This window comes from Prenolepis imparis, unplaced genomic scaffold (genome assembly GCF_030444845.1).
Source record: "Prenolepis imparis isolate NDT839.2.m4 unplaced genomic scaffold, iyPreImpa1.0 SCAF_4, whole genome shotgun sequence".
Taxonomy (NCBI): domain Eukaryota; kingdom Metazoa; phylum Arthropoda; class Insecta; order Hymenoptera; family Formicidae; genus Prenolepis; species Prenolepis imparis.
The window spans coordinates 20,475,325-20,488,173 of NW_028141162.1; the positions used below are offsets into that span (position 1 = coordinate 20,475,325).

General features: G+C 38.7%; 1 pseudogene; it reads right to left on the minus strand.

Annotated features, from left to right (window-relative positions):
* Positions 1-8,577: 8,577 nt before the first annotated feature.
* On the minus strand, positions 8,578-9,324 carry LOC145935616 (uncharacterized; annotated as a pseudogene).
* Between the last annotated feature and the right edge of the window lie 3,525 nt (positions 9,325-12,849).

Consider the following 12,849-nt stretch of genomic DNA (forward strand, 5'->3'; position numbering starts at 1 on the left):
GCGCGCTTAGAAACGGCGTAACTGTGGGCTGTCTCTTCTCGCCGCGCGCGTAAATCGGCCGATCTTTATTAATTAATTTCTCATTAATTATTGCGCATTTCGCAAAATGGTACAGGACTTTTCCACTCGGTTTAACCCACTCTACCTGCCTACGAGAGGTGAAACGCGAACCACCGGACACCCTGTATATATCTTACGTGACGGAAAAGTAACGTACGCTTTATGCCTTACAAAACTCTTTTTTTAATGACAAATAAAAATGGAATAATGATAAGTCCAAAATAAGTCCATGTAAAGACGTCCATTGGATGTACAGTATATATTCTTAAATTAATTATATAAAAGGGATCTCATATGGACGTCCATTGGACGTTCGTTTATATACCCAATATATATATCCTTGTATGGATGTAAAGTGGACGACCTTATTATGTCCATGGACGTATGGTAGTAAAATGGACGTAAAACGGACGTCCATAGAACGTACGGTGCTATTTGGGTATATAATAAGAAAAAAGCGTAAAAGGTCTCATTTTTATGTTTATTTTTATATTTATTGTAATATATTTATTTTAACTTAAGAAATATTTTTTAATCGGCTCTCAATATTAATAATCCCGCTTCAGCGACTTTTTGGACCAATATTTTTCTCGCCTATTTTTCCGTTGTAAGTACGAGGTTAATTAATAATTAATCAATGGAACTCAGTAATCTCAAACCAAGAGATACTGTTCCGAAAAATTAAAAATTAATTTTCGCGCTTGGCTCTATTGGCCGACTTCTAAAACATCATATTTATATATTTATTTTAAATGATGCAAAGTAAAAATATCTAAAAATATTTTGTTTTCCTTCTTATATTACGATTATATGTCGTATATATTTTTAAAAAATATATGACAAAACATACATTGCTATAAATTGATTTTATATTTTGATAACAAAAATAAAACCAATGTGTATATACAGAAATAAGGATTTCCTCTTTTCATAATGAGAAAAAATCGTGGCAACTGAACAACGAAAGTACATGATATCTGAAGCAAATAAATAAATAAAAAAATAGCACAATGCAAAAGTGCATTGAATTGTATCCGTTTCTACATTCCACACATCGCTTGTTGTTATTAATACACATTTCTTTTACACAAGTAGTTATATATTATAGATATTGTTGTCCTATTAGCAGCTAAAAAGGGAATTTTTAATTCTATATATCCTATATATACTATTCCATATATATTCTATATATACTCTGTATATACTATACATTCTCTGTGATTTTTATGTTTAAATTATTTTAATGCCTGCTGTTGCTTTCATCAATTAAATTGTTGACTATTAATACTTAAAAACTTAACTGTTGATTATGGAGCAAGTGTTACAAAGTGTTAACAAAACTATAGTCGAATCTCAAACAGAATTTAGAAGACAAAAAATTACAAAATTTTCTACAATACAGGACATAAAAAAATTGCATCTCTCACGCCTTGTGCAGCTTCTAGAAGTTGTGACTTTTGTAATATCTTTAACTATTACTGACCACACACACACGCACACACACACATATCTGTGTATATTTTATAATGGAAATCGACCAGATCTGTAATCTGATGGTCTATTAAATTAAGAGTAATTCCTATAGTGGCATTTCACATGGCTATATGTTTTTTAAACGTAGTGTCACGTATATACAGGAAATTCGGTTTCGATTTCTTTAGCAAAATGCAACATAATTCGATATACATATACGTAAATATTTATCAATAATTTTGTCTGGAATACCATGAGTAAAAATTTTTCAAAAGCATTTTTTATTTCTTTACTGTAAAAATACATTGTTTGTACACATTTTAATTAAGTTTATTTAATATTATAGGAACAGTTCTTCCTAATTTCCGCGTATACAAAATCGCACATATTTTTGTGTCTGTTTCTTTTCTTTTTAGATAATCCACTGAACATATCGATGATTTTATTAATCCTTTTGTAATTTTTAAAACCAAAAATTAATATTCGCTCTGTTTCTCTTGCGGCGATTAAATTGTATTAATGTTAAAGTAGCTTCTCCAAGAGAAATCCAATCAGGTAATAAAAATTTGTTTTTCAAAATTATATAGTTTCTTTTGAACTTTTATAATAGATAATATTGCAATTTTTTTATATTCTCCATTCTTCTTGTATAAAGTTTTGTAATTTCTTTTCTTCTAAATTGAGTTTGACATTTAACAACAGTTTTGTTAACACTTGCTTTATAATCAAGAGTTACTCGGTTTTAATATCCAATACTGAATTAAAACATACGTTAAATATACATCTATGAAATAAGTAAGCAAATAATATACATTACATAAATAATTAGTTATAAATAATAATAATAATTAAATATTTTATAGAAAAGTAATCGTTCGCGAGCATAATCTGCCTTTAGTGAACAACAAGAATAAGATGATTCCACTAGCGTTGCATTCGTTAAATGGAACATCTAAAGTCGTTAGGGACTCTGATTGTTTGATTCCTTTATGCGTTATGCATTATGTATTATGCAAAAGTTTGTGATCCTCTCCTAAACGTTGGTGCGTTATTGTCGCCATTCTGATGCTACTCTGCAGTAGCATCAGAATGGCGACAATAACGCACCAACTTTTAGGAGAGGATCACAAACTTTTGCATAATACATAATGCATAACGCATAAAGGAATCAAACAATCAGAGTCCTTAATTTATATCCTGGGGATAAAAATGAAAGATTCTGATTGGTAAACTGATTCCCTTATGCGTTATGCAAAAGCCTGTGCTTTTAAAGCTATCGCACACTTATGCAAATTGATGTAGCTGCATATGCATAGCATAAAAATGAATCAATAAGCATCGAGATTAAATCATCATATATTAAGTCTAAAATTTTAGCAGTATTTTATTTTTCCAGTATTTCTACCAATACAGTGTGAATACGCATGTTATGCTCGATTTATGCTACGTTTTTGTGGATTTTAGTTAAAGCGGCATATCCTGCTTGAATATTGAAAACATTGGCCGATATAATATGACCCGACTAGAAATTGGCCCGATATGTCATAAGGACCTGGCCGGGCAGTCTTAAGGCATGCCTTACTAAGGCTAACCGATTAGGTTCTTATTATTACCTAATCGAGTAATCATAGTAAAGCTGAAAGCAAAGTTTAATCACGTAATCTGATCAGGTCATGATGAGGACTCTGTATATATGCCTCGTCAGAAAATATAAAAAAACGCAAAAATAAAATGCAAAATTTTATAAGGTTACATAAGCGGGCCCCGGTCAGAACATGTTGCCTTATATTATTCGAAATATGGTACAATTTATTTAATCAGGTCCTGATAAGGATAATGTATATATGCCTCGTTGGAAAATATAAATTAAATTGCAAAATTTTATAAGGTTACATAAGCGGGCCCTGATCAGGACATGTTGCCTTATTCTATTCGAAACATGGTACAATTATTTAATCAGGTCCTGATAAGGATAATGTATATATGCCTCGTTGGAAAATATAAATTAAATTGCAATGTTTCTTGATTTTCATTAGTTATTTGCATCATTCTTAATTCTTCTAAATTATTTTTTTATTTAGTTGCAGTCAGAATATCTAGCTCACTTTTCGTTGTAAGTACATATACTCTGTTAAATGTTTAATTTTTTGAATTTTTTTCCCTATCACAATATGTTCCTAGATTATTAATAATGTACATCAAGGGTATTAAATATTTATAAATATCATTAAAAATAGTAATAATTTTTTTCAAATAATTATTACATAAAAAAAGCTCAGAGATAAAAAATTATTTCATAAAGCAAATCTCTATATATTCTCAAATAGTTTTAGAATAAATTTAAAAAACATAAGAATTTTTTTGCAATGAATTATTAACAGATTTGCATATTAATAAAAACAGGACACAAAGTTGTGTATATATATACATATATATACATATACATATAATTATATACATATAATTCTTTTTATCGTAAAAGAAAAATACGAGAGAGAGAGAGAGAGAGAGAGAGAGAGAGAGAGAGAGAGAGAGAGAGAGAGAGAGAGAGAGAGAGAGAGAGAGAAAGAGAGAATGTAAGAATTATAATAATATTATATTATTTACAATTCAGTGACAGGCGTAACCGGGCATAACAGTACCTTCTTGCAACAATAAGATTGTTACACATATGCAACAGTCTTAATACATATATTTTTTCTTTTTCGAATTTACTGAGATTTATATTTATCATTTTTTTCTGAATTTTATTCACTTTACATATGTAATAATTATTCTTCTATTTCTTTCGTTACAGTCCACGTAATATATTTATATATTTTTCCACGGCATATATTTACGATAATGGTTTACTGCTATTACATAATCATTTCTTCATTTTTCATAATACACATTTTCAAACGGATGTAAAGTAAAATGATATTCAGTAGCTTTAAATTTTTTAAATTCAAAAAGGAATCGAATTATTCTCTGGAATTCCGCACGGATGTCTTGTTGAATTCTTATCAACAGAGATGATAATTGTGTGTTTTCGAATTGTACAATAATTTTTAACATATTGTTTGTCTTCCGCACCTTCGAGCCACCATACCAAATGTTTCTGCATTACTTTTATAGGAGATGCATTGCATCAAGCGGAAAATTGTTAATTATATCGATTGGTGGGTTAATATTAATTAAAGGAGATATCATCTATGCTGTTCGATTTTTATATTATATGCTACGTACTACGTATAATGCTCACATGCCTAAAATTTATTAAAATTTTTTATACATTTAACAAATGAACGAGCTGGTCTATCGCAAATGAAAGCTTTAATAGAAACTTAAAATAATTAATTATTTACAATTCCTTACAATTCCTCAGTTTGGAGTACGTTAACTTCACAACAAAGTTTTCAAAATAATAATTTTGGATGTTTCCTGATTTTTGAAATTTTGCATAAAATCGGCCAAAAAATTATTGGACTAGATTTTAATAATGACAAATCTATACATTTATAATTAGATGGTATTTGAATGTAAATTAGAATTACACTATAAGGTGTGAAGTTAAACCAAAATATAAGTAGGTACAAATAGATCATTATAATTTTCTTAAAATTTTTCAATTCTATAATTTGCACATGTAGTCTGTAAAAATGTTTTTGAATTTTTTGGCAATTAAAGATGGGTCGTAATATATTTAATATCTAATAAAAATAATATATATAATTAATATATATATATAATTTAATATTAATTGCTGACCGTATGCCACTGTAAAAATAGTTTTGAAAATTATCAATTTTAAGCAGTTTCGATTCTTCAGGTGACGTACAATATGATGGCTGTTATGCTATTTTCTGCAGAATTTTTTTTCGATTTCTTTTTTGAAGTATACGATATTTTGCATTCTTAAACGTGTTGAAAAACATCTTCCGGGTTCTAATTTTTTATCAAACAGATCTATAATGTCGCAGTATTTAGTATTATCGCTCACTATATATAACCGGCTCACATATATTTTTTGTTATCTAAATAATGTACATACTTCACATAGTGTGCTGCATTGTTCCAAGACGTTTGACAGTTAAGGTTATTAGTGCGATATTATGGATCTATTTGATAGAAGATTAGCCAGGAAACGTGTTTCAACACGTTTAAGAGTTCAAAAATATCGTGTGCTTCGAAAAAGAAGTCGAAACGAAAATTCTGCGGAAAACAACATAACAGGGCCATCAAGTTATACGTCACCTGATGAATCGGAATTGTTCCAAGTTGATAATTTTCAACAACAAAACTGTTTTAACAGTAACATACAGACAGAGTCAGCGATTGAAGTACAAAACATTTTTCCTTTGGAAAACGAGACAAATATATTGTTACATAAAATAGTCGCGAGGAAATGGGCAGTTTAGTGAAGTAACACTCTTGAGAGAATGGATTATTTTATTCAGAACTAAACGGTTTAGAGAATGCGTACGAATCAGAACAGCTGATGTGAGATGTGTTATGTATAACGCACGACGCAAGAAGAAGGAAAACAAAGAGCGTGAGAGTCGCACATACCTCGCTTCCTGAACAGAAAAGTGGGGGTAGAGATCACCTCGGTTTCAAAACAGACAGGTGTCTCTACTCATATGATTTGTGTACGAAATGTCGCCATATTGTTACGTCCGGGGCGCAGTCGCGGCGTGAAATTCGCGAGAAATAATTATCGCGGTCCACGTGCTCGGACTATCGCGCTGATCAACGTCGTATTTCGGAAAACTTTTTCGGGGATACCCACGACGAAGGGTGTTCCGCCAAGGTTACACGCAAAGGTTCAATGTCTTGCGGAGGGGAGGGTGTCGCCTTAGGATTCGTACGAGGGAGTTGCAAATGTTGCACAGGAGTATGGGGATATTATCGAATATAATCGTGAAAACGTTCGAGGGAATCATCGACGGAGTGGAAAATTGTAATCACGATGTTATCATCAGTGTCGATACGAAAGATTTCTTCGCCGTTGATGTATCGTAAGTAAGCTATCTGGCAACGGTAACAGTGGAGTTGAGGGTCGCGAGTTATCGACAGTCGATGGAAGTTACACACTGAGCAAATTATTCCGGTCGGTAAGTTACCGATTACGAGTAAATGTTTAGCAATCTTCAACCATTTGTTTCGAGCAGTACCGCGTAAGCGCATATGGCAGTCTACGCAAAAGGCGGCATTTGTTTCTTTATTAATAAACCCGACTGATATTTGGCAGTAAGAGGTTCCTTGTTCAATAGGCTCTTCTTCCTCTTCGGGAAGAGGCAAGATGTACGGGGCGGTAAGATACCGAGGCCTTATTGGGCACATGAGTGAATTATTTAAATAAAAAGAATTAAATAAATGAATAAAACGTTCACGTTATTTTATTCGGAATTCTAGAGTATTTATTGAGTGTGCTACGTTAGCTTAGTTTGCAAAAGAGAAATCGTCGAGACACTTTTTTTTTTATCAAGGGTCTAAGGGTCAGTTTTATGACCCTAGGCAAAAAAACAGAGTTTCACTTTTATGGCTCGTGGAAAACTGAGTTTTCCAAGAGTCTTTACGAATATTCTAGAGACCACGTGTAAAGTTATATTTCATAATTCGTAGAAAATATTAATTTGAAACATGTTTAAACAATAATTATACACACCCGTATGTGTTTGAAATTATTTCGATAGTTTGGCAATTCGTGACGGCAAATAGTCTTGTCTTTTAATACTAGAATCTTAGCGTTGAATTTCATTATTTATTCCAATTGTTTATAATAATTGAGATTTACCTTAGTTGATCTCTAGGGGGTGGACAGTGGTTCCCCAATGCTCTGGAGTAGGCGCGTCGTAGCCGGTGTGCAGGATGTCCGCCCTGATTTGCAAGTACCGGGTGCGGCGAGGATCGTTGTCCGGGATGTCGTGTCTCGGAATACGAGGGTTCTCGATTTCGATTGGAGTCAATTGCACTGGCCACTTCCTCAGTTTAACGTCTTCATTATTAACAGTGAACGGCGCGGTTCCGTCAAATAAATTATCGTATTCTGAGTCGTTATGATAGTAGGTGCCGATAAGATTTGAATATTCACTCGATGATGCCGGATAGTAGAGTCGCGCGGTTGAACGGCGAAGTTGGTTTTTCCTGCCTGCACGGCGTGTCTTAGGTATAATGATTTATAATAAAAAAATTCTGAATATTGCGTCACTTTTACAATAAGTCGACGTGCGGCGGTCCTCACTGTCGGTTATTGTTCCAGTGCGTAACTACGAGCGGCTCGTCCTCTCAAAGTAGTCACAACAGAATTCAGAAATTATAAGAAAAGTGAAATCGTGTGGCAGCGACGAGCGGTTCGTCCTCTCTAAGTCGCAGCTTGGATTCCACTAAGAAAATTATTCATATAATAGATTTTCACTACACGTGCAGATTGGAAGAACACGTTTTAGGAATATTTTAGAAATACTAAAATCGTAATATTAGAATAGTAATAATAATAGAGCAAAATATTATATTAGAAACGCGTGAAATTGGAATTGGAATTGTTTAAAATAAATGTGGAGAATTATTATAAATGAAACACACACTTTTATTCTAAATTAACACTACACGATACAAGGTTAACTAAAGTTAAAGTTATAATGCTAGAGTTAGGACTTAGAGTTAGAATGTTAGAATTGAATTAAATTTAGAATTAGGAGAGCGTTCTAGGTATGACTGCTCTAGTTGGAGTCGCGATGTGAACTGTCGGATTTTGGGACCGCTCTGAGGTCCTTCGTTTTCGGTGGCTCGGGCGCTGCGGCGGCCCGAGAGTGGGAGACGCTCGGTGTGGCGGGGGCGTTTCCCCGTAGTAGGAAGTTCCTAGACGTTACGCAGCGCCTCCCTTAGTCACTAGGCTGAGTTAGGCATCATGGCCGGCACTGGCGCGCTTTTCAAACAGCGCTTAGAAAACTTAGAATTTATTTCATGTGAAAGTATTATAAAAATTTTATGTGACCGGACGTGACAATATTCAACACTCCCACTCATTAAGTACACACATATACATATTATTTAACACTCTCAATGCATACCAATGTATTCTCGTAACATTCTAAATCTATCTTTGGCAATCGCTTTCGTTAATAGATCGGCTAACTGTACATCTGTCGAAACATACTGAATTTCTAATTCGTTATTTACAACCTTTTCTCTTATAAAATGATAACGAATATCAATATGCTTCGTTCTCTTGTGATATTCTGGATTTTTTGTTAATCTTATGGCAGCTTGATTGTCCACCTTTAGGACAATTGGACCGATATATTGATATTCGATATCTGTCAACAAATGTTTCAACCACATAATTTCTCTTGTTGCAATACTCGCAGCAACATACTCTGCCTTTGTTGTACTCAAGGTTACCATGCTTTGTCTCTGCGAACCCCAAACAATAGGACCGTTAACGAGCTTTATTAGAAAACCTGACGTTGACCTTCGCGTGTCAACATCTCCAGCATAATCTGCATCTGAGTATGCTACAAGACTGTTATTTCCACGTTCGAATGAATATGTTATTTTCAAGTCTCGAGTCTCTATCAAGTATTTAATGATTCCTTTCACCGCGTTCCAATGATTTGAATCGAATTTATTCAAAAATCTGCTGGTTACACTAACAGCATAAGCAATGTCTGGACGACTAATTATCGCGAGAAAATTTAGACTACCGACAGCCTCTCGATATGGTACATCCAACGACTTTTCTGAATGACTCGACGCTAATACTGCACTCGGAGCAAATGGAACACCGATTGAATTTGCGTCAGTCATATTAAATCTTAAGGCAACACAGGCTCCCTGCATTGATAAATTACAAATTCAGAAGGAGGCTATATGGAGCAACGCGTAGGGTGTAGGTACGCAAATACTAAAAACAAACTTGTTGGAATAACAAATTTATTAAATCTAAACGTTTCGATCCTTTCTTTGGACCTTCTTCAGTAATTTAATACAATAAATTATAATGGGGAATCTACATACTGCCGCATGCAGCGCAAAAGCCGTGAGCCCCCCGATCGATACCCCACTAAATAGACAAAGTGAAATAATATGTCATGAGGTACTCAAAAGTGGACTCTAATGAAGAGTATAGTGAGGAATTTCCGAAAGGGGGCTCACTCTTACTCACACACTCATCCAACGCACATTCGCACGACCGTACGCGGACGCGTCCGACGCACGAGTGAAGAAGATATTCGGTTTGATGCTATTTATAAGGCGCCATACAATGGCTCATAGCCTGTTATCGAAGTCAATGTCAAACCCAATGTGTGGAATTTATTTCTCTCCCTCTCTCTCTCTCCCTCTCCCTATCCCTCTCCCTCTCCACTCTCTCTCTCCCCCTCTCTCTCCCTTCCTCCCTCCGTCTCTCTCCCTCTATCCCTGTCCTTCTTTCCTCTCGCTTCCCCCCCTTCTCTATCTCCCTCTCTCAAACATACAATGTATGGAATTTCATGTTACAAATGATTTATGGCTCTATAAAAGAATTCGATAACAACTAAACGAAGACCGTCTTTCAGGAAATTTGAGGCATATTTGTCACAACAGATATATATGCTTGACTTAGACACTCTGTCTTCTTGTCGGTTTAGGCCATTTATCTGGCGCCTGATAAACAGCATCTCTGACAAGTCTCTTTCTTAGAAGCGGTTCCTCATCCAAGATCTCAACGTTATCCCAATCAAATTCGTGGTTATTCAGCCTGTGGTCCGTGATCACGGATTTTTGCGCGGTGTTTCTTTTTATGTGATTTCTGTGCTCCCTAATGCGTGTTCTCAACTGTCTGCTGGTCTGACCGACATAAGAGGCATTACAATTTTGACATGAAATTTTGTATACAACGTTATTATGCCAGTCTTTCTGCAGTGTGTCTTTATGCACGCGGATAACCGAGCGTAACTTATTCAAACCTGTGTAGGACATTTTTACATCTAGATCACGGACCACATGGCTAAACCGCTCGGACAATTTGGGTATGTATGGGACATTAAAATATGCAACGCGAGCCGAATTATTATCAGGTGTTCTGTTAGCGTCACCTGAATTATTATTTTTATTTCTCGCAAACAGTCTTAAGCCTTTCGTGAAATGTTTCAAAAATCAGTTGCAATATGCCTCAAATTTCCTGAAAGACGGTCTTCTTTTAGTTGTTATCGAATTCCTTTATAGAGCCATAAATCATTTGTAACATGAAATTCCATACGTTGTATGTTTGAAAGAGGGAGATAGAGAAGGGGGGGAAGCGACTTCGGACTGCCCTGCCCCCCGGCTGTCACGCAATCTGCTACGCAGACGACACGCTGGTGATGGCCGGGGGAAAAACGTGGGAGGAGGCGACTGCGCGAGCCAATCTGGCGGTAGCTCGTGTCGTGCGGCTAATCAAACAGATCGGGCTTAAAGTGGCGCCCCAAAAAACTGAGGCAGTGTTTATGCACAACGGTTCTCAGGGGACGCCGCCAAAAGCCCAGATCACGTTGGAGAACACCCTTGTGGACGTGAGGACCCATATGAAATACTTGGGTCTCCACCTGGATGGAAAGAGGAGCTTCGGCGAGCACCTTCGTCAAATCTCCCCGAGAGTAGAAAGGGCAGCGATGGCACTATGCCGGCTGCTGCCTAATCTCGGGGGCCCTGACGAGAGTGTTCGCCGTCTCTATGCCGTTCACTCTATGCTGATGTACGGAGCCCCGGTATGGGCAGAGAAGCTGGGAGCCACCCGCAAAGCTAAAGATGCAATGCATCAGTTGCCAAAGCGGGTGGCGAACAGGATCTGCCGGGGCTACCGTACAGTCAGCTGGACGGCTGTGGGGGTGCTTTCAGGTGTACTCCCTGCAGAACTGCTCGCCCGCATGTACGCCAAAGTATATCGGCGTACGCGAGCGTATCAGCGGGCGGGCATTCCGGTTACGGACGGTGTCCGGCGGGCCCTGAGGGTCCATACCCGACGGGCGCTGATCGAGGAGTGGGCCGAGAATCTTCTCGGCCCAAGACTGCCTGGTCAGCGCATCGTCGGGGCCATCCAGCCCTGCCTAACAGACTGGTTGGACAGGGCGAAAGGGGGTGTAACCTACCGTATGACCCAGGTGCTCACAGGTCATGGATGTTTTGGCGAGTACCTGGGTCGTATACGGAAGGAGCGCACGACACGATGTCACCATTGTGGCCACGAGCGGGACACCGCCCAGCACACCCTGCAGGAGTGTGCAGCCTGGGCGGGAGAAAGAGCCGAGCTCGTGGCCACAATCGGAGGGGACCTATTACTGCCCAGTGTTGTAAGAGCAGTGATAGGAAGCGAAGATGCCTGGAAGGGATTCTCTTCCTTCTGCAGCACAGTAATGCTGCAGAAGGAGGAAGCCGAGAGAGAGAGGGAGAGAAGTGGAAGGAGAAGACGCTCCTTGGAGCGGGCGGAGGAGGATAGAGAGAGCAGCGGGAGGAACCCCCTCCACAACAACGGAGGGGGAGACTCACCCGCCTCCCCGGGGTCAATATTGACCCGGAATGAGGTTTTCGGGGGTGGACCCGAGACGCTTAAGTCTTGGTCTCCTCCCCCGACCTCTCGGGAATTGGGGGTGGGGGCGGGTAGGCTAAGCTCCGGCGTGGCATGCTCGCCCAAATCCCTCAAAATGGGCAACCTCCCCGATTGCGGTCCTAACTCCCATGGGAGCGGAGGAAGTTGCAATCGGGGAGGCCGGGGGATCGTGTGTCGCCGGTGGCTGGGCCCATGCCCGGCTAACGGCGCGCGCGACCTCCCTCTTGGACGGAAATGCAGCGGGAAGTGCTCTCTTACCGGGAGCCATAAGGCACCGGGGAGAGGACATCACCATTGTAAAGAGGACTCTCCTCTGAGAGAGGAGAGTCCTTTGGTGAGGGCCTCTGGGGCTAAATGCCGAATCCAATTCCCCCCCTTGGAGGTGGAGGGAGCACCAACCTTGGAGGCGGGGGGCCCCGGCTCGAGCGGGAATACTCGAGCCGTGACTCCGCCCCCCAAACTCTTTGGGAGGGCGCGACGCGGGATCGGTGTCGTCCCGCGTCGCAATCGCGAAGTCCGCACGATGGCGGAGAGGAGGGTGACCCTTCTCCGAGAAAGAAAAGGCGGGGGGGGCGTGGAGTCGGCATGGGTTTCCAACATCCTCCACGCTCCCTACCTAAACGCCCGAGAAGGACACCCGCTGTGGTTTTAGTGCGGTCCCCTTCTGTGCCCCATCACAGGGAAAACCTCGGTTCTCCCTGGGATGAGGAGAAGGAATCCCACATAACCCTTGCTCTTTACCCGGGGGGCAAGGGTACCTCTTGGAG